The sequence below is a fragment of the Puma concolor genome, chromosome C2, assembly GCF_028749965.1.
Source record: "Puma concolor isolate L17-30 chromosome C2, mPumCon1.1.hap2, whole genome shotgun sequence".
NCBI lineage: Eukaryota > Metazoa > Chordata > Mammalia > Carnivora > Felidae > Puma > Puma concolor.
In genome coordinates this window covers 72,847,658-72,867,423 of record NC_141675.1, presented here as the reverse complement: position 1 = coordinate 72,867,423, position 19,766 = coordinate 72,847,658, and the positions used below count along the sequence as shown (strand labels likewise).

Genomic DNA, 19,766 nt, shown 5'->3' with positions numbered 1-19,766 from the left:
TAAAATGTGATAGTATGGATGTACTCCCATCTAGTCTACCATTTTCTCATTGTTTGATAGTCATGCTATCTCCAGTTCCCCCACCCCCCACTATCCATGTGCTTAAATTAACATTCTTGTCTATGTACTATTGGTTATATTTATATTGAACAGATTGCCAAGAGTTAAATAGCTTGGTTGCAGGATATTGTATTTAGTTTTAATAACCAAATTATGTGACAGCATGTTAAACATCTTTTTTTGTTTATTGGCCATTTGAATTTTCTCCTTTATGAATTACATGCTGATATGCTTTGTGCATTCACCCACTGATTTATTCTTTTTTATAAACAATAATTTTAGGTACTCTTTAATATTAACCTTGACTCTTAGATATGTAACTAATATTTATCTTTATTTCTTATTTATCTTCTGTCTTTTATTTACAATATCTTTACAAACATTTAATATTTTTGTGTTTAGTTATTTCTATCTTATCCCTTATGGATTTCTATATTTCTTATTTTTATTCCAAAATGTTTCCCAATCCCAATTTGTATACTATCTTTTAGTTTTTCTTCTAAAAATTTAATTTTTTATATTTAAATATAAAATATTAAAATTAGCTTAATTTTGCCTTCTTCCAGATGGGTAGTCAGTTCAGTCAACAGAATTCATTATGTCAACTATTCTTTTCCCACTAAATTGGATGTGACTTATGCCATGTATTATGTCGTCATATGTTTGGGGCAAGCAGTTTGGGGAAGGAGAGGAATTCCCTCACTATCCGTCATTAAGGAAATAGATATGACAGATGTAGCAGTTACATAGCAGGGAGGTTGAGGTAGGAGATGAGGTGGCAGGGAAATTGGCTAACACTGTAATTCCTTTAGTATTAATTTGCTGAATCATATTTTCTCTTTCTCCCTAAATTATACCATTTTAGTAGCACTTTATTATGAAACAGGAAATGATTGCAAATAGTTTGTACCACAAAAGATTTACAGATATGGCAAAGTTTTTTAAGTTGTTAAAAAAATATTTCCAAGTTTTCTTTAACAAAAAGAGAAATGTTAGCAATTTGTTGATATTTTTGGAAATTATAAGTGACTGCCAGAAGACTACTGGGAGATTTAAAAAAATATATATATTTAATCTGTCTTTTTAAGGTGATTTTTATTTTATTTTTTAAAGGTCAATTTGCTTTTTAATATACAGTTTAACTATATGTTTAAAAATATTTTTTAATATAATTTATTGTCAAATTGGTTTCCATACAACACCCAGTGCTCATCCCAAGTGCCCTCCTCAATGCCCATCATCCACTTTCCCCTCTCCACCACCCCCCATCAACCCTCAGTTTGTTCTCTGTATTTGAATGTCTTATGGTTTGCCTTTCTCTCTCTCTCTCTGTGACTTTTTTTCCCCCTTCCCCTCCCCCATGGTCTTCTGTTAAGTTTATCAAGATCCACATATGAGTGAAAACATATGGTATCTGTCTTTCTTTGACTGACTTATTTCAATTAGCATATAGTGATAAGAATATACCTTTTTTTCAAAGATTCACACTAATGAGAAATCATTTCAGTATTGTTCTGTTGTTATATTTTGTTGCTGAAAATGTCTATTTTTACTCTCCATCTCGTAGACTTAAGTCTTTATTTAGCACAGGGAAATTTCTTCTGTTATTTCTTTGTTACCTCCTCATTTTCTTTCTATCTTCTTTGGAATTGTGAGTTTTCATATGCTTTGGTCTCTGGATCTGTCATCTCTGAGTCTTTTACCTTTCCTTCATGTTATTCATTTCTTTGTGCTGTATGAGACGTGTATTCTCTGTGTTTCTGCTGTGCATATGAGATGTGTATTCTACCTGATTAGTTATCATTTTTAAAAAAATTACCTATTGACATTTTAAGTTAAAAAATCACATTAATGGGGACAGAGAAAATCATAAATTCTAGGATTGTCATGTAGATTAAATAAGATAGTATATAAAAAATCATTTAGCATATAGTAGACAGGTTATATGTGATAGCTCTTGGTGATATGTGCTATTTTTTAGTATTATGCTTTGCACAGAGCAACCCTTCTTTGTATTGTAAAGGCATATTATCATTTCCTTTATCTTTACAAACATAGGACAGTTTCCAGCTCATTGTTATGCTAACTTTATACAGTCTAAATTAATAAACAAAAAAATAAATAATGTTTTTTTTATTTTATTTATTTATTTATTTATTTATTTTTTTAGAAGATTTTTTTTTTTTTCAACGTTTATTTATTTTTGGGACAGAGAGAGACACAGCATGAACGGGGGAGGGGCAGAGAGAGAGGGAGACACAGAATCGGAAACAGGCTCCAGGCTCCGAGCCATCAGCCCAGAGCCCGACGCGGGGCTCGAACTCACGGACCGCGAGATCGTGACCTGGCTGAAGTCGGACGCTTAACCGACTGCGCCACCCAGGCGCCCCAATAATGTTTTTTTTAACTGAGATTGCTTCTGCCATTAGACAAAGTTGTATGTAAACCTGGAAAAATATTAAACCAAAATAAACTTCCTTCCTATTCTATTTTCTCTTTCTCTTGAATCTCAAACTGTTTCTATTTTAATACAAGTTAATTTAACAACATGAATAACTAATTGGAAAAAGCCTGAGTTTTAGAAACAAGCTATGGACAACTAGATACAAGACAGAAAAATGTGCCATAGATCATGCTAATAATCAGAAAACTATGGCATTGGACAATGGTACCGTGTCTTTATTTCATGGTATATGAAGCAACCGAATGTTATTGGCATAGTTTACTATTGCTGTCAAATGTAAACATTGCCCTAACTCCCAAATATTTTTTTCTTTATGAAATACTATATGAGAGGGACTACTTCAAGATAACAAAATAGTCCATTTTTCCTAGTTGTAAGCATTTACTTAGTGATAGGGAAACATAAATATTTCTGAATCATACAGAATCAAGCAGAAAATATAAATTTAACTCTGCAATACTTTTCATAGAATAGGAAGCTGGAAACATGGGCTCTTTATTTTTGGGAGCCTGTTTTATTGATTGTGGATGGATCAGAACATTTATCTATTGATTCAATCATCTATGTTAATTAATGAAACAGAAATTTTTACATTTTAATGTCTTTTGATTCTGAGAATCTTCTATTTTTGTGGCCTTTGAATGAAACCTGTAAGTGTGCCATTTTTCTAGTAGTATCTTAAGATATGGATTCTTTATTATTTTATCTTTTCAGTGTGAGATGTTATTTGTATATTTCTATAAACTGAAAGAATTTCTTATTCCAGTGATCAATGGGATCTGCTCCACTTCCATCAGAGAACTCATATTTTGATTGAGGAGAGAGTCAAACAAGTAATTCAAAAGGGATGAGTATAAGGAAAGAGACATGGATAGATTCTATAGTAGCAGAGAGGAAGGAATGATCAGTTTTTCCATGGACAGTGAAGGGGTATCTGGGAGGTTTCATTGAGAAGATAATAGTTAAATTAAAGCTTGGAAGATAGATAAGCATTCCCCTGGTGGACGAAAGACAGAAAGTCATTACAAATAGGAGGATGACTATGTCCAAAAGCAAGAAGACAGAAAAACACATGGTATGTTTTATGAAATTCAAGTGGTTTAGTGTTTTTTTTTTTTTTTTTTTGAGTATAAGGTTTAGGGTAGTGATTTGTTAGAAATGAGTTTGGATTAATATAATAAAGCAGATTATGTGGATGGTATGAGTTCTAAGGGATTTTCATTGTAGGATATACCTTTCAGGTAGTCTATTTGTAATGTAGATACAGTTCAAATACTAAAACAACCCACCTGGGTTCACTAAAATAGGAACTTTATAAAAGCTATATAATATGACATGCATGCCATCGTTTGTTACTTATTTCCCATGAGTATTTTGGGAACTATTTATGAACACATAAATAAGGTCAAAAGAACTCGGATATAGACAATGAAATTACATTTAAATTACATGTAAAACTAAAATTGTTAAGTATAAAAATGAATAATTACAAATACTAATAAAATAATGAGATTGAAGTAAACTTTAATTTTAAAATATTGATTTGGTGGGATTTGGGTAGAGGAGGAGGCAAGCTAGCTCTGAGCTGAGGCGGCAGCGGGGTGTGTAAGGAGTCTGTGGCTAGGGACCGGCACAGAGGCTGGCACAGAGAAACCATGGCCCTGCAGGACTTGGGCACCTTCTGCCTGTTGCTGCTGTACCTCCACGGGGCCTTGATTGCTAGGCAAGATTTCTATAAGATCTTGTGGGTGCCTCAAAGTGCATCTGTAAAAGACATTAAAAAGGCCCACAGGAAACTGGCCCTGCAGCTTCATCCTGACTGGAACCCTGATGATCCTGGAGCTCAGGAGAAATTCCAGGATCTAGGTTCCACTTATTAGGTTCTGTCAGACAATGAGAAACGGAAACAATATGATAGTTAATAGTGAAAAGGGGTTAAAAGATGGCATTAGGGCTCCCATGGAGACATTTTTTCCATACTTCTTTGGAGATTGTGATTTCATGTTTGGAGGAACCCCTTATCAGCAAGACAAATTTTCTAAGAGGAAGTGATATTATTGTAGATCTAGAAGTTCCTTTGGATGAAGTATATGCAGGAAATTTTGTGGAAGTAGTTAGAAACAAACCTGTGGCAAGGCAGTTTCCTGGCAAACAAAAACGCAACTGCCAGCAAAAATGTGGACTATAAAGCTGGGCCCAGGGTGCTTCCAAATGACCCAAAGGTGGTCTGTAATGAATGCCCTAATGTCAGACTAGTGAATGAAGAACCAACACTGGAGGTAGAAATAGAACCTGTGGTGAGAGATGGCATGGAGTATCCTTTTATTGGGGAAGGTGACCCTCACGTGGATGGAGAGCCAGGAGACCTGCGGTTCAGAATCAAAGTTTTCAAGCACCCAGTATTTGAAAGGAAAGGAGATTTATATACAAATGTGACAATCACACTAGTTGAGTCTCTGGTGGGCTTTGATATGGATATTACTCACTTGGATGGCCACAGTGTACATATTTTCCAGGATAAGATCACCAGACTAGGAACCAAGGTATGGAAGAAAGGAGAGGGCCTCCCCAACTTTGACAACAACAACATCAAGAATTCTTGATAATCACTTTCCATGTAGATTTTCCAAAAGAACAGTTAACAGAGGAAGCAAGAGAAGGTATCAATCAGCTACTGAAACAAGGATCACTGCAGAAGGCATACAATGGACTACAAGGATATTAAGAGTGAATAAAATTGGACTTTGTTTAACATAAATGAATCCATGAAATTTATTATCAATAGGGTGTGTGTGTGTGTGTGTGTGTGTGTGTGTGTGTGTGTGTGTGTTTTGTTCTTATTTTCAATATGCAAGCTTGGCTTAAATTTTTCTCCTAATGATCATCATGAAATGAATAAGTGGGTTTAAGAATTTGTTCATTTGTGTTCAGAAACGAATGACCAGCAAAAAGTTTAATAATACCTCTCCCTTTGGAGATTTAATGGATTTAATGGATTTAATCCCCTTGGAGATTTGGAGATTTAATGTCTGGTGCTGCCACCTGAGACTCAAGAATTAAAGCTTCAAGAGAACTCCAGGAGCAAAAACAAACAAACAAACAAATCCCCACAATATAAAGAATTAATTGTTAGCTATTTCATTCAAATGCCATTTCATTCAAAATGCCAACAGAAGTGTGTTTTTAAATACATTTTGTTGCTAATTTCTTTTTTTCTTTTCTTTTTTTTTTTTTTTTTTTGCAATTCCAACACAAAGTAACTGAAATAAGAACACAGTCTAGGGGTGCCTGGGTGGCTCAGTTGGTTAACCTTTGGACTTCGGCTCAGGTCATGATCTCACGGTTTGTGAGTTCAAGCCCGGTGTGGGGCTCTCTGTTTTCAGCACAGAGCCTGCTATAGATCCTCTCTTCTCTTCTCCCTAGGCCCCTCCCCAATACATGCTCTGTCTCTCTCTCTCTCTCTCAAACATAAATAAACATTAAAAAAAACAGTCTAATGTTTCATCTATTTATCATTAATGGAACAATTCAAGTGGAAAATCAAAAGTTGGCTGCATAGTAATTTGGTCCAAATAAGACAACTCTATAAATATTTGGAAAATTGAAAGTATTTTTATCTTTTCTTAGAGGTAAAGTTCTTTAAGAGTTCAGATAAATGAAGGCTTATTTCTAGTTGGAAAGGGTAGCATTTTAGAGTTGGGATTATGAATGGTGGACATGCATTAGTAAGTTTGAAGACTTACAATAAATGAAATATATTCAGGAAAAATAGAATGAAATACTATTTGCCAACAGACCAGAAATTTGTACCTAGTACCTCAAGAAAAAAGAAATTGTTGGCTTCCATAACTGAAGAGTCATGTATGACTGTATCCAAGGGTTCAATGTCATCACTAATCTCTGTCTTACTCACTGTTGGCTCCATTTTAAGGCAAGTCCCTCCCTACCTCAGTACAGGCCAGCATTCTCAGACATACATGCAGTAGTCTCTGCAAGAAGAAGCCTTCTCTTTCACTACTATCCCAACATACTCCCCATAATTAGCTATGTTTGCTTTAACTGAGATTCCAAGCTCTTTTCTGGTGGTTAATTCCTGGGCTTGGGTCATGAAATTACTTAAAGTGCAGAAACAGGGATAACCTGAAAATTATATGATCTTAGGGTTGGGAAGCAGTTCCTCAAATGAAAATCTAGTAGATCCTGGGCTGGGAAATATAGTAGTTATCTGTTGTTATCAACTTATATTTTACTGTTTTTATTTTGAACTTGGTACAAATGGAGTATCTGTGAATTTTTATTTTATCAAAATTAACTAGAACAGAGAGCACTAAGATATGTTCTTGCTTGAGGAAATCTTACATTTCAAGTGTTATAGGTTCACAGTAGACTTACATGATTGTAATCTTCCTTTTCTGATACAAGTGACTGCAGACTCACTCTTGAACTTATGTTCCTCATGAACTGATAGTCTGTAATATAAAAGGGCTACAGTACAAGAGGAAATTGGGATCAGAGAGGAGAAAACATGGTATAATGGGAAGGTAATTTTATCACAAAATTTAAAACGTTAAATATTTACATACAACCTACCTTGATTCAAACAAATATTTTCTAGTTCCTGTATTTCCCTGATGTTAAGGGGCTCAAAAAATAGTGCAAAAAATTAATAGATTAAAGGATTGTTACAGTGTAGTAAATATATTATTAGAGGGTACTATGGGAACCAAGAAAAGGAACATTTTTCTAGGGTGTAAAACGGGATGCAAATGTGTTTTGGAAGAAAGTATGGTCTCTAAGGATTATTGAAACATAATTTCAATGTTGTCCAATAATTTAAATATGAAATTTCTTAACAGTTAAAATGAGTAATAGAGAAAAAATGTAATTTAGGTTTCATTTCCTATAAATTGCTTTAGTTGGAACATATTCCACTAACCTCTCTTTCATAATTTTCAGCTTATTAATTTTAGACTATTTTGTCCTCTACATTAACAATGAAGGATAGAATTTTAGAATGTAGGAATAATAACAAAACTAGAAAATAAGTTTTAAAAGGATACTGTGAATAGGGCATTTCTTTTGCAATTCTCTGAGTACTCAGCAAAGCTCTGGTTTTACTCAATGAGTAATTAGAAAAACACTTCTCTACACAACTGTCTTTATCAGATGGCAGAAAATCTCAATGGAAATGGGAAGGGAAATATCAATGTATGGGTTCCTGCTTCTTTCCAGATGTCAGATTATCTATTCCCTGGACTTTCACATAGGATAATTTAGTTCTTGTCTCAGCTTTACCAGTTAATCAGTCCATGGGTAGTCTTAGGTACTTTTTAAAAATTTCCTCAGCCATAAAATGGGAATAATATTCACAATTCTTACTTTAGTAAACAGACATGACTGCTTTCTTTTTCTTCCCTTCCCCTCTTCCCTCTCTCTGCTTCTTCCTTCTATTCCATCTTTTTTTTTCCCCTGAAAACATTTCATTAGAGCCCACTAAATACCTGGCATTGTGATTAGTGCTGGGGTGCAAAGATTAAAATGGCATTGTTCTTTTCCTCAAGAGATCAAGGGCAGTTAGGGAAACCAAATAATGAACAAGTAATGTCAATATAGTATGGTCTGTGTTCTAGAAGAGGAGGGAGTCATACCTCAGGCCATTAATAGTATTTTAATAATTGAGAAAAGAAAAATATATGTCTGCATCACATACACAGAATTCCTTGTAAAATCAAACCTGAAGTGGAGTAAATAGCAGTTACTTTACAATATTAAATTACTCAATGAGTCATGAGTAATGAGTTCAATTACTCAGTGAGCTATATCATAGTACACATTCACTGGGCCTTTGGAAGTGGTGTAAGAGAACTTTTTTCACATTGATATTAGTGCTGCACTCTCTCTAACTGTTCCATAGCAGTGACCATGAGTTACTAATATTTCAGAGCTCTGGTGGGGATTAAAATGTGTATGAAAGTGCTAGTCTTGTGTTCATAGCATTTTAAAAATTTCATTTACTTATATGTTCAACAAATACTTATTGTAGACATACTGTATGTAGTGCAGTGGCTAAGCATTGAGAAAACAATGCAAATACACACACACACATGCACACATAGGGGAATATTATTTAGCTTTGAAAAAGAAGGAAATATTATCATTTGCAACATTATGCTAGTGAAATAAGTCAGATACGGAGAGACAAGTTCTGCATGATCTCACTTGTATGTGGACTCTAAAGTAGTCAGACTCACAGAAGAAGTAAATAGAAGGGTGGTTACTAGGGGCAGGGTAGAGAGGAAAATGGGAAAGTGTTGATCAAAGTGTACAAAGTTTCAGTTACACAGGAAGAATAAGTTCTGGAGATCTAGTGTATGGTAAGGTGACTATAGTTAACAATTCTGTGTTGTACACTTGAAATTTGCTAAGAGGGTACATCTTTTATTTTTATTTATTTATTTATTTTTTAAATTTTTTTAAAGTTTATTTATTTTTGAGACAGAGAGAGAGCATGAACAGGGGAGGGGCAGAGAGAGAGGGAGACACAGAATCCGAAGCAGGCTCCAGGCTCTGAGCTGTCAGCACAGAGCCCTACGCGGGGCTCGAACTCACAGACCGTGAGATCATGACCTGAGCCGAAGTCGGAGGCTTAACTGACCGAGCCACACAAGCGCCCCAACTAAGAGGGTACATCTTTTAAAGTGTTCTCACCAGAGAAAAAGGAGAGAGAAAGGAAATGGTAATTATGAGGTGATGGATATGTTAATTAGCTTGATTGTGGTGATCATTTTACAATGTTTACACGTACATATCAAAATATAACTTGTACACTTTTAGTATATACAGTTCCTGTTTGTCAATTATACCTCAATAAATCTGAAAAAAATACAATTCCATTAAGAGATTAGTAAAAAAAAAATAATAGTGGGATTATTCCAAGATTAGAAATAGAAAAGAGCAGGTTTGCATGGGAGGAAGAGATGATGAATTTAATATTGCGTGTGTTGAATTTGAAACAGTACTAAGTGTCTGGCATTCAAAAGTGCAATCTGGTTTATCAGTTTTGGAGTCCTTAGGCACATAGGTAGACACCCTCAACAATTTCTTGTTCTTTTTTAAAAAATGTCTTTTGCTCTGAAATGACATGAATCATAAAGGACATCTCTAAAATCTAATAAATAAATTATATCAGTTTATACTTAGAAAAAAAAGATGGTTTGTGTGTGTGTTAGCAAACACTTGACCATATAATACTTGTATATGAAAGTAAGCTAATCCATTTCTTCTTTTCTAATATCACACAGTGTTGTTCAATATAAGAGGTTACTGGAAAGGTAGAAGGATAGAATATGAATCAAGAAACAATCCATTTATATGTGGAAAGAGAACTAAAGGCTCTCAGAACTGTGGGATCATTATTATCTGTTTGGTTTCTTTATATCATAACAGAGCTATTATTATTTACCAGTCTTCCTGGGTACCAGAAAATATACCTTTATTCTAGTAGAAGGTCAAGTGTTTTATTCACTGTGTGCACTCTTCCTCACACCCAGACTTTAAGTAGTAGTTGTTTCAAATTCATGTCATAAAAAAAAAATAGATAAAAGATGTCCAAGATAGTCTTTTTTACTCCCTTTCAAAACAAATCAGGTAATCACCCGTATTTGAATGAAAAATTAAAATAAAACCAAGTAAATATATTTTATGGAATAGAAAGTCTCTCATTGTCTAGGAAGATCAATACCAGGATTTTGTTTGCTGATGAAAAGAAATGCTACAGAGAATAATAATAAGAATCACAATTTTCCATTTGCATATATTTTTTCCTAAAGTGTTTCACAGTTTAATTCTCATAACAACTTGTGAAGTAGGTAGGGAAGATACTATTATTCCCATTTTACAGATACTCAACTTCCTTAGGATTTAGCTATTATTCAAAATTAGTGAGTTGGAAACTGGGGTCTAGAGTCCACAAGAAGTACTGTGGAAGTTTTGGAAGTAACACAAATTATGAAGTTTAAAGATACAGTACATTAAAAATACACAAAATTGGTACATTTCCCTAGCAGTAAAGTGAAGGGTTTAACCAAATATGTCTAAGGTCTTGTTTATGTTAACATCCTATCAATTATTCCATGAGCAAATGTTGTGTCCACTATATACACTTCCTATTGCCCAGAAGTTTAGTGGATCATTTCCGGCCATGATGTATGTTGTTTCAGTATTCATTCCAGAGACAAGGATTGCTAGCCTCTCAATAATTTCATAATTCTCCATATTATTGTATCTTGAGAATAAATAATTGCTTTGTACAGTAATGAATATTATTGTCATTAATTTATGTTTTATATGACAGCTACTTTCAAGCATTATTTGAGATGACTAAATAACCATAGCCTGCATTAACTGAGATCTTATTCTGTACCAGGATATATGGGCTCTACATGCATTTTATAAATTAATACTCCAATAGTGCTGCAAGATAGGTAATAAGAGTATTCATATTATCCTTATTTTACAGATTAGAAAGTATAGACATAAAGGAATCGAATGATACAGTGAAAAAGGCTAAGGATTAAATTCCTGTCTAGGTCTGGTTACAAAGGCAACCTGCTATGGAGTGTCTCTAACATAAAACATACATGTAATGTGGAGGGAAAAAAACAGAATAAAAGCTTTTAGAGAGAGAATATAGATGGCAATATCTTAGTTGGTGTAAGTATCTACCATATCCAGCTCCAAATTTCCTGACAAAGCAAAAAAATACAAAAGTGTTTGTGTTGGGAATGATCAATATAACAAATAGAAACACACATTCAGTTTTTTCTTGATAGTAACTTTTAGAACTGTTTTTGTTGTACCTCTATACAATAAATATATTAAATAAGACAGTGTTCTACATCTTTTATAAAAGATTTTGCAAGGACATAGAAATCTTCTTTGAATGGATGAGTACTTGCTTGAGATTTGCTGTACTCTTAACTTGGTGGTTTGCTATTTTTTGATCAATATTGGAATCTTTTAAATCAGTATTTCTTCAGATATTTTTCTGCCCTATTTTTAGCCCTCTTGCTTTATGGAACTCTGGTTTTATATATTTTAGACACCTTGATAATGCCTCACATTTCACTGAGGCCTTTTTTTCTCCTTTGTGTCCTGTTTGGATGTTTTTACTAACTATGTTCAAGTTCAGTGATCTTTTCTTCTGTTGTCTCCAGTCTGTCATTAATATTTTCAATAAATTTTTTATTTTATATTTTGTATTTTTCAGTTCTAGAATTTTTATTTCATTCTTTTAAGCAGTTTTCCAGTCTGTCCTGAAATTCCCCAGTTGTTTTCCCACTATAGTAATTTTTTTTCATTTATATGTGTTAACATAATTCTTCATAGTTGTTTTAAAGTCCTTCTCTGCTAATTACAATTTCTGGGATTTCTTTTTTTTTTATTTCTTTTTTTTTTTTTTTTTTTGAAATTTACATCCAAATTAGTTAGCATATAGTGCAACAATGATTTCAGGAGTAGATTCCTTAATGCCCCATACCCATTTAGCCCATCCCCCTCCCATAACGCCCCCCCCCACCCCGTAACCCTCAGTTTGTTATCCATATTTATGACTCTCTTCTGTTTTATCCCCCTCCCTGTTTTCATATTATTTTTGTTTCCCTTCCCTTATGTTCATTTGTTTTGTCTCTTAAAGTCCTCCTATGAGTGAAGTCATATGATTTTTGTCTTTCTCTGACTGACTAATTTCACTTAGCATAATACCCTCCAGTTCCATCCACATAGTTGCAAATGGCAAGATTTCATTCTTTTTGATTGCTGAGTAATACTTCATTGTATATATATACCACCTCTTCTTTATCCATTCATCCATCAGTGGACATTTGGGCTCTTTCCATACTTTGGCTATTGTTGATAGTGCTGCTGTAAACATGGGGGTGCATGTGTCCCTTCAAAAAAACACACCTGTATCCCGTGGACAAATGACTAGTAGTGCAATTGCTGGGTCGTAGGGTAGTTCTGTTTTTAGTTTTTTGAGGAACCTCCATACTGTTTTGCAGAGTGGCTGCACCAGCTTGCATTGCCACCAACAATGCAAAAGAGATCCTCTTTCTCCGCATCTGTTGTTGCCTGAGGTGTTAATGTTAGCCATTCTGACAGGTGTGAGGTTAGGTATCTCATGGTGGTTTTGATTTGTATTTCCCTGATGATGAGTGATGTTGTGCATTTTTTCATGTGTCAGTTGGCCATCTGGATGTCTTCCTTGGAGAATTGTCTATTCATGTCTTTTGCCCATTTCTTCACTGGATTATTTTTTTTTGGGTGTTGAGTTTGATAAGTTCTTTACAGATTTTGGAAATTAACCCTTTATCTGATATATCATTTGCAAATATCTTCTCCCAATCTGTCGGTTGCCTTTTAGTTTTGCTGATTGTTTCCTTCACTGTGCAGAAGTTTTTATTTTCATGAAGTCCCAATAGTTCATTTTTGCTTTTGTTTCCCTTGCCTCCAGAGACGTGTTGAGTAAGAAGTTGCTTCGGGCTAGATCAAAGAGGTATTTGCCTGCTTTCTCCTCGAGGATTTTGATGGCTTCCTGTCTTACATTTAGGTCTTTCATTCATTTTGAGTTTATTTTTGTGTATGGTGTAAGAAAGTGTTCCAGGTTCATTCTTCTGCATGTCGTCGTCCAGTTTTCCCAGCACCATTTGCTGAAGAGACTGTCTTTATTCCATTGAATATTCTTTCCTGCTTTGTCACAGATTAGTTGACCATACTTTTGTTGGGTCCATTTCTGGGTTCTCTGTTCTGTTCTGTTGATCTGAGTGTCTGTTCTTGTGCCAGTACCATACTGTCTTGATTACAGCTTTGTGGTATAGCTTGAAGTCTGGGATTGTGATGCCTCCTGCTTTGGTTTTCTTTTTCAAGATTGCTTTGGCTATTCAGGGTCTTTTATGGTTCCATACAAATTTTAGGATTTTTTGTTCTAGCTCTGTGAAGAATGCTGGTGTCACTTTGATAGGGATTGCATTGAATATGTAGATTGCTTTGAGTAGTGTCAACATTTTAACAATATTTGTTCTTCCTATCCAGGAGCATGGAATCTTTTTCCATTTTTTTGGTGTCTTCTTCAATTTCTTTCATATGTTTTCTATAGTTTCCATTGTATAGATTTTTCACCTCTTTGGTTAGATTTATTCCTAGGTATTTTATGGTTTTTGGTGCAACTGTAGATGGGATCGATTCCTTGATTTCTCCTTCTGTTGCTTCATTGTTGGTGTATAGGAATGCAACCGATTTCTGTGCATTGATTTTATATCCTGCAACTTTGCTGAATTCATGAATCAATTCTAGAAGTTTTTTGATGGAATCTTTTGGGTTTTCCATATAGAGTATCATGTCATCTGTGAAGAGTGAAAGTTTGACCTCCTCCTGGCTGATTTGGATGCCTTTTATTTTTTTGTGCTGTCTGATTGCAGAGGCTACGACTTCCAATACTATGTTGAATAACCACGGTGAGAGTGGACATCCCTATCTTGTTCCTGACCTTAGGGGGAAAGTTCTCAGTTTTTCTCCATTGAGGATGATATTAGTGTTGGGTCGTTTATATATGGCTTTCATGATCTCGAGGTATGCTCCTTCTATCCCTACTTTCTTGAGGGTTTTTATCAAAAAAGGAAGCTGTATTTTGTCAAATGCTTTCTCTGCATCTATTGAGAGGATCATATGGTTCTTGTCCTTTCTTTTATTGATGTGATGAATCACGTTAATTGTTTTGCGGATATTGAACCATCCCTGCATCCCAGGTATAAATCCCGCTTGGTCGTGATGAATAAATTTTTAATATATTGTGGGATCCGGTTGGCTAATATCTTGTTGAGGATTTTTGCATCCATGTTCATCAGGGAAATTGTTCTATAGGTCTCCTTTTTAGTGCAGTCTGTGTCTGGCTTTGGAATCAAGGTAATGCTGGCTTCATAGAAAGAGTTTGGAAGTTTTCCTTCCATTTCTATTTTTTTGGAACAGCTTCAAGAGAATAGGTGTTAACTGTTCCTTAAATGTTTGGTAGAACTCCCCTGGAAAGCCATCTGGCCCTGGACTCTTGTTTTTTGGCAGATTTTTGATTACTAATTCAATTTCCTTACTGGTTATGGGTCTGTTCAAATTTTCTATTTCTTCCTGTTTCAGTTTTGGTAGTGTATGTTTCTAGGAATTTGTCCATTTCTTCCAGATTGCCCATTTTATTGGCATATAATTGCTCATAATATTCTCTCATTATTGTTTTTATTTCTGCTGTGTTGGTTGTGATCTCTCCTCTTTCATTCTTGATTTTATTTATTTGGGTCCTTTCCTTTTTATCAAACTGGCTAGTGGTTTATCAATTTTGTTAATTCTTTCAAAGAACCAGTTCTGGTTTCATTGATCTGTTCTTTTTTTTTTTTTTTTTGGTTTCGATAGCATTGATTTCTGCTCTAATCTTTATTATTTCCTGTCTTCTGTTGTTTTTGGGTTTTTTTTGCTGTTCTTTTTTCAGCTCTTTAAGGCATAAGGTTAGGTTGTATATCTGAGATCTTTCTTCCTTCTTAGGAAGGCCTGGATTGCTATATACTTTCCTCTTATGACTGCCTTAGCTGCGTCCCAGAGGTTTTGGGTTGTGGTGTTATCATTTTCATTGACTTCCATATACTTTTTAATTTCCTCTTTAACTGCTTGGTTAGCCCATTCATTCCTTAGTAGGATGTTCTTCAGTCTCCAAGTATTTGTTACCTTTCAAAATTTTTTCTTGTGGTTGATTTTGAGTTTCATAGTGTTGTGGTCTGAAAATATGCATGGTATGATCTCGATCTTTTTGTACTTACTTAGGGCTGATTTGTGTCCAGGATATGGTCTATTCTGGAGAATGTTCCATGTGCACTGGGAAGAATGTATATTCTTCTGTTTTAGGGTGAAATGTTCTGAAAATATCTGTGAAGTCCATCTGGTCCAGTGTGTCATTCAAAGCCATTGTTTCCTTGTTGATTTTTTTATTAGATGATCTGTCCATTGCTTGAGTGGGGTGTTGAAGTCTCCTACTATTATGGTATTACTATCGATGAGTTTCTTTATGTTTGTGATTAATTGATTTATATATTTGGGTGCTTCTACATTTGATGCATAAATGTTTACAATTGTTAGGTACAACTTCTGGGATTTCTGTGAGTCTTTTTATTGACTGATTTTTCTTTGGTCTGTGTGTCACTTTTAAAAAGTTTATTTGCAAAATTAAAAAAATAATAAAAATTTATTTGCATGTCTAGATATTTTTTATTGTATATTGTATATTACAGGTAATATGCTATGAAGATGATGAATTTTAATATATTCCTCTGAAGAGTCCTGGGGTTTGTTCTAACAACAGTTAACTTGAATGAATAAGGTTTGGCTTTATGCTTTCTTCATGGGGTCTGTTTCGGTTTTGCCATTAGTCTTAGGGCAAATATTTTAATTCTAAAGCTTAATTTGTATTCCTAGAATGTGGCCATTCTGGGATATTAATGGAAAACTCAAGGTTTTGGAACTCACATTCCAAACTCTGTCTCCCCTGTGGTAGGCAGAAACTGAAATATCTACTCTGATACCACTGTACTACCAAACCTAGTGCAGAATGTCCAAGTGAGTATTCTGTACTTATCTTGTACAGACCATGTGCTGAGGAAATTTCTCCTTTATTTTCCAAAGTGTTACCTGAGATGGGATCACTTGAGTTGCTCCATAAAAGTGTTTTTCTTAGCTATGCTTCTGAAAGGTGGAGGTAGAAAATACAGAGCCAACTTTTTTCATTTGTCCTGTCTTTGGGTATCCTTCAGATTTACCCAATGTCCAACTGTGATGATCTCCATATTTTCCATTCATATTTCACCTTGTCTACAAATTTCCCCCAGGGTCCTGGTAAACTTTTGGTGAAGGTGAAGTCAGGTTATGCCCCAGAAACTCTGTTTAGTTTATTTTCTCCTAGGAGCCTTATTCTTATTGCTGCATTATTGACTTTTCCTACAGAATCAGATTTATTCTTGTGATTACTTTGTTCAAAGTGGAATAAAATATGTTTAAGGATACATACATGGGTGACAAAATGATAAAGAAATATAAAAGAATTATTAACATGGAAGACAGTGGTAATCTGTATAGGTAAAGGAGAAGATTATGATTAAGGAGGGGCTCACAGGATTCCTGAGGTACTGGTAAAAGTTTTTTTTATTAATCTGGATATATGGTTAATCACTGTCTTATGATTCTTTAAACTATACTTATTTGTTTTATACACAATTTGTATACACAATTGTGTATTTCCCAATTTTTAAAGGGAAAACAACTTAGTACAACTGAAAAAAGGACAAAAGAAAGGAAAGGAAAGAATGAGATGTTAGAAAATGACTTCTAGTTATACATTTATATTGTACATAGGAAAACTAATTTGCTATTTTCAGAAAGTACCTCGCTCAACAAGTAGTTATTGATGATGAAATTCCAATGAGCAATGAATTAAAATAATGTCCTTCCCTGTGGAAATAAAAAGCAAACATTTAAAGTGTGATGTACCAGGGCTCATATTCTACCTCTGAGAGATTTTAGTAGTGTGATTTGGGGCAGATTATTTAATCTCTCCAAAGTTCAGTTTCCTCAACTATAAAATGAGAATAAAAGTAACTGCCTCACAGAACTGTTGTAAGGAATAATGAGTTAGCATATATAAAGTACTTCCTAACACAGTAGGTTCTCAATAAATATGTCCACCAATCCCCCCACCCTCAAATTTATCCCCATAGGTATTGAGCAACTAGGGATAAGAGTCAAATCCATAGCCAAATTAAATTCTTTGTATTAATTATGAGAGGCTTCTTCAATTCAGCTTTCTTGGAAATTTGTTTTTTAATTTAGATTCAATAATTACTCGTGATGTCCCATTGTTATTACATACCCAATTATTTCATCCTTCAATATTCTTAAAATTAGTTCCTCAGAGGGGTGCCTGGGTGGCTCAGTTGGCTAAGTGTCTAACTCTTGATTTCGGCTCATGTCATGATCTCATCGTTCACGGGTTTGAGGCCTGCATCAGGCTCTGCACTGACGGCATGGAGCCTACTTGGAGTTCTTTCTCTCCCTCTCTCTCTCTCTCTCTATCTCTCTCTCTCTGCCCTTCCCCTACTCTCTCTCGAACTCTTTCAATATAAATAAATGAACATTTAAAAAAATCAAAACCTCAGATACTTTAATTGTTATTAAAGCACATGAAAATAGAGGATAGAAAAATAAAACAAAACAGAGGATAGGATCCATGTCTAAGGAAGAAACAGATTGGATGTGAACAATTGAACTATGAAAAAGGGACTCACAGCAAGTTTACACAAAGTCCTCCCTGTTTTAGTGGTTCACATGATAGAATTTCCTTGTATTAATCAGCAGCTTCCCAAGAATATAGCCCTATGAAGAAGCACGTAGCCTCAAGAGCTATTGCTGTACCTAGAATGAATCTTTGATGACACAGAAAATATTTTCCACAGGTTAGCAAAGGCCATTTAAAGATACATGGAAAAATCTCTTTGGATTTTTTTCTAAGGCTAAATTTATGCAAAAACATTTTATTTTTATTTTTTTAATGTTTATTTATTTATTTTGAGAGAGCATGCATACTCTTTTTCTCTTGATGAATCTGGCGAAAGCTTATCAATTTTGTTTATGTTTTCAAAGAACCAGCTCTTGGTTTCATTGATCTTTTCCCTTCCTTCCTTCCTTCCTTCCTTCCTTCCTTCCTTCCTTCCTTCCTTCTTTGTCGTTAGTTCATTCATTCGTTTGTTTCATTTATTTCTGCTCTGGTCTTTATTAACTCCTGCCTTATACAAACTTTGGACACCATTTGTTCTTATTTTTCTAGTTCCTTTATGTGTAAGGTTATATTGTTTATTTGGGATTTTTCTGGTTTCTTGAGGTAGGCCTGTATCACTATAAAATTCCGTCTTAAAACTGCTTTTGCTGTGTCCCAAAGATTGAGCCATTGTGTTTCCATTTTCATTTGTGTCAAGGTATTTAAAACAATTTTTTAGGGGCGCCTGGGTGGCGCAGTCGGTTAAGCGTCCGACTTCAGCCAGGTCATGATCTCGCGGTCCGTGAGTTCGAGCCCCGCAACAGGCTCTGGGCTGATGGCTCAGAGCCTGGAGCCTGTTTGCGATTCTGTGTCTCCCTCTCTCTCTGCCCCTCCCCCGTTCATGCTCTGTCTCTCTCTGTCCCAAAAATAAATAAACGTTGAAAAAAAAATAAATAAAAATTAAAAAAAAAATAAAACAATTTTTTAAAATTGACCCATTGATTGTGTGGTAGTATGTTGTTTAGCTTCCACATGTTTGTGTTTTTTCCTGTTTCCCCCCCCCCCACCCTTCTAATTGTTTTCTAGTTTGATATCATTGTGGTCAGAAAAGGTACTTGATATGATTTGAATCTTGTTAAATTTATTGAGACTTGTTTTATGTCTTAACATATGATCTGTCCTGGAGAATGTTGTATATGCACTTGAAAGAATGTATATTCTGCTGTTTTTGGATGGGATGTTCTATATATATCTGTTAAGTCCATCTGGTTTAATGTGTCATTCAAAGCCACTGTTTCCTTATTGATTTTCTGTCTTTTTTTTAAATTTTTTTTAAGTTTATTCATTTTTCAGAGAGAGAGAGACAGAGTATGAGCAGGGGAGGGGTAGAGAGAGAGGGAGACACAGAATCCGAAGTAGGCTCCAGGCTCCGAGCTGTCAGCACAGAGCCTGACGCGGGGCTCGAACTCACAAACTGTGAGATCATGACCTGAGCTGAAGTCGGATGCTCAACCGACTGCGCCACCCAGGCGCCCCAATCTGTCTTTATGATCTATCCATGGATGTACGTGCGATGTTAAAGTCCCCTACTATTACTGTATTACTATCACTTTCCCTTTATATATGATAATATTTATATATTTAGGTGATCCTATGTTAGGTACATAGATATTTTGAATTGTTATATTCTCTTGTTGGATTGTTCCCTTTATCTCTGACTCTGAACTGTACTATTGATTACGCTTATATAATGCAGCTCTAGGGGCTCACCCAGTTGCTGTCCTCACCTTGCCTCCAAACACAAAGCTGCCTTAGCATATCAAAGCCAGATTTTTCTAGACTGGTAATAGAAGAACATCCCCATGGAGGTAGGAATAGCTGTATCTTACAGCCATAATTTCTTCT

At 34.9% G+C, this 19,766-nt stretch overlaps 1 long non-coding RNA gene and 1 pseudogene across 1 annotated transcript in view; both read left to right on the top strand.

The window, feature by feature from the left end:
- Positions 1 to 19,766, top strand: part of LOC147577315 (uncharacterized) — a 255,066-nt gene that overhangs the window by 196,230 nt on the left and 39,070 nt on the right. The gene's annotated exons all lie outside the window — the stretch shown is intronic.
- On the top strand, positions 4,051 to 5,282 carry LOC112850285 (dnaJ homolog subfamily B member 11 pseudogene; annotated as a pseudogene).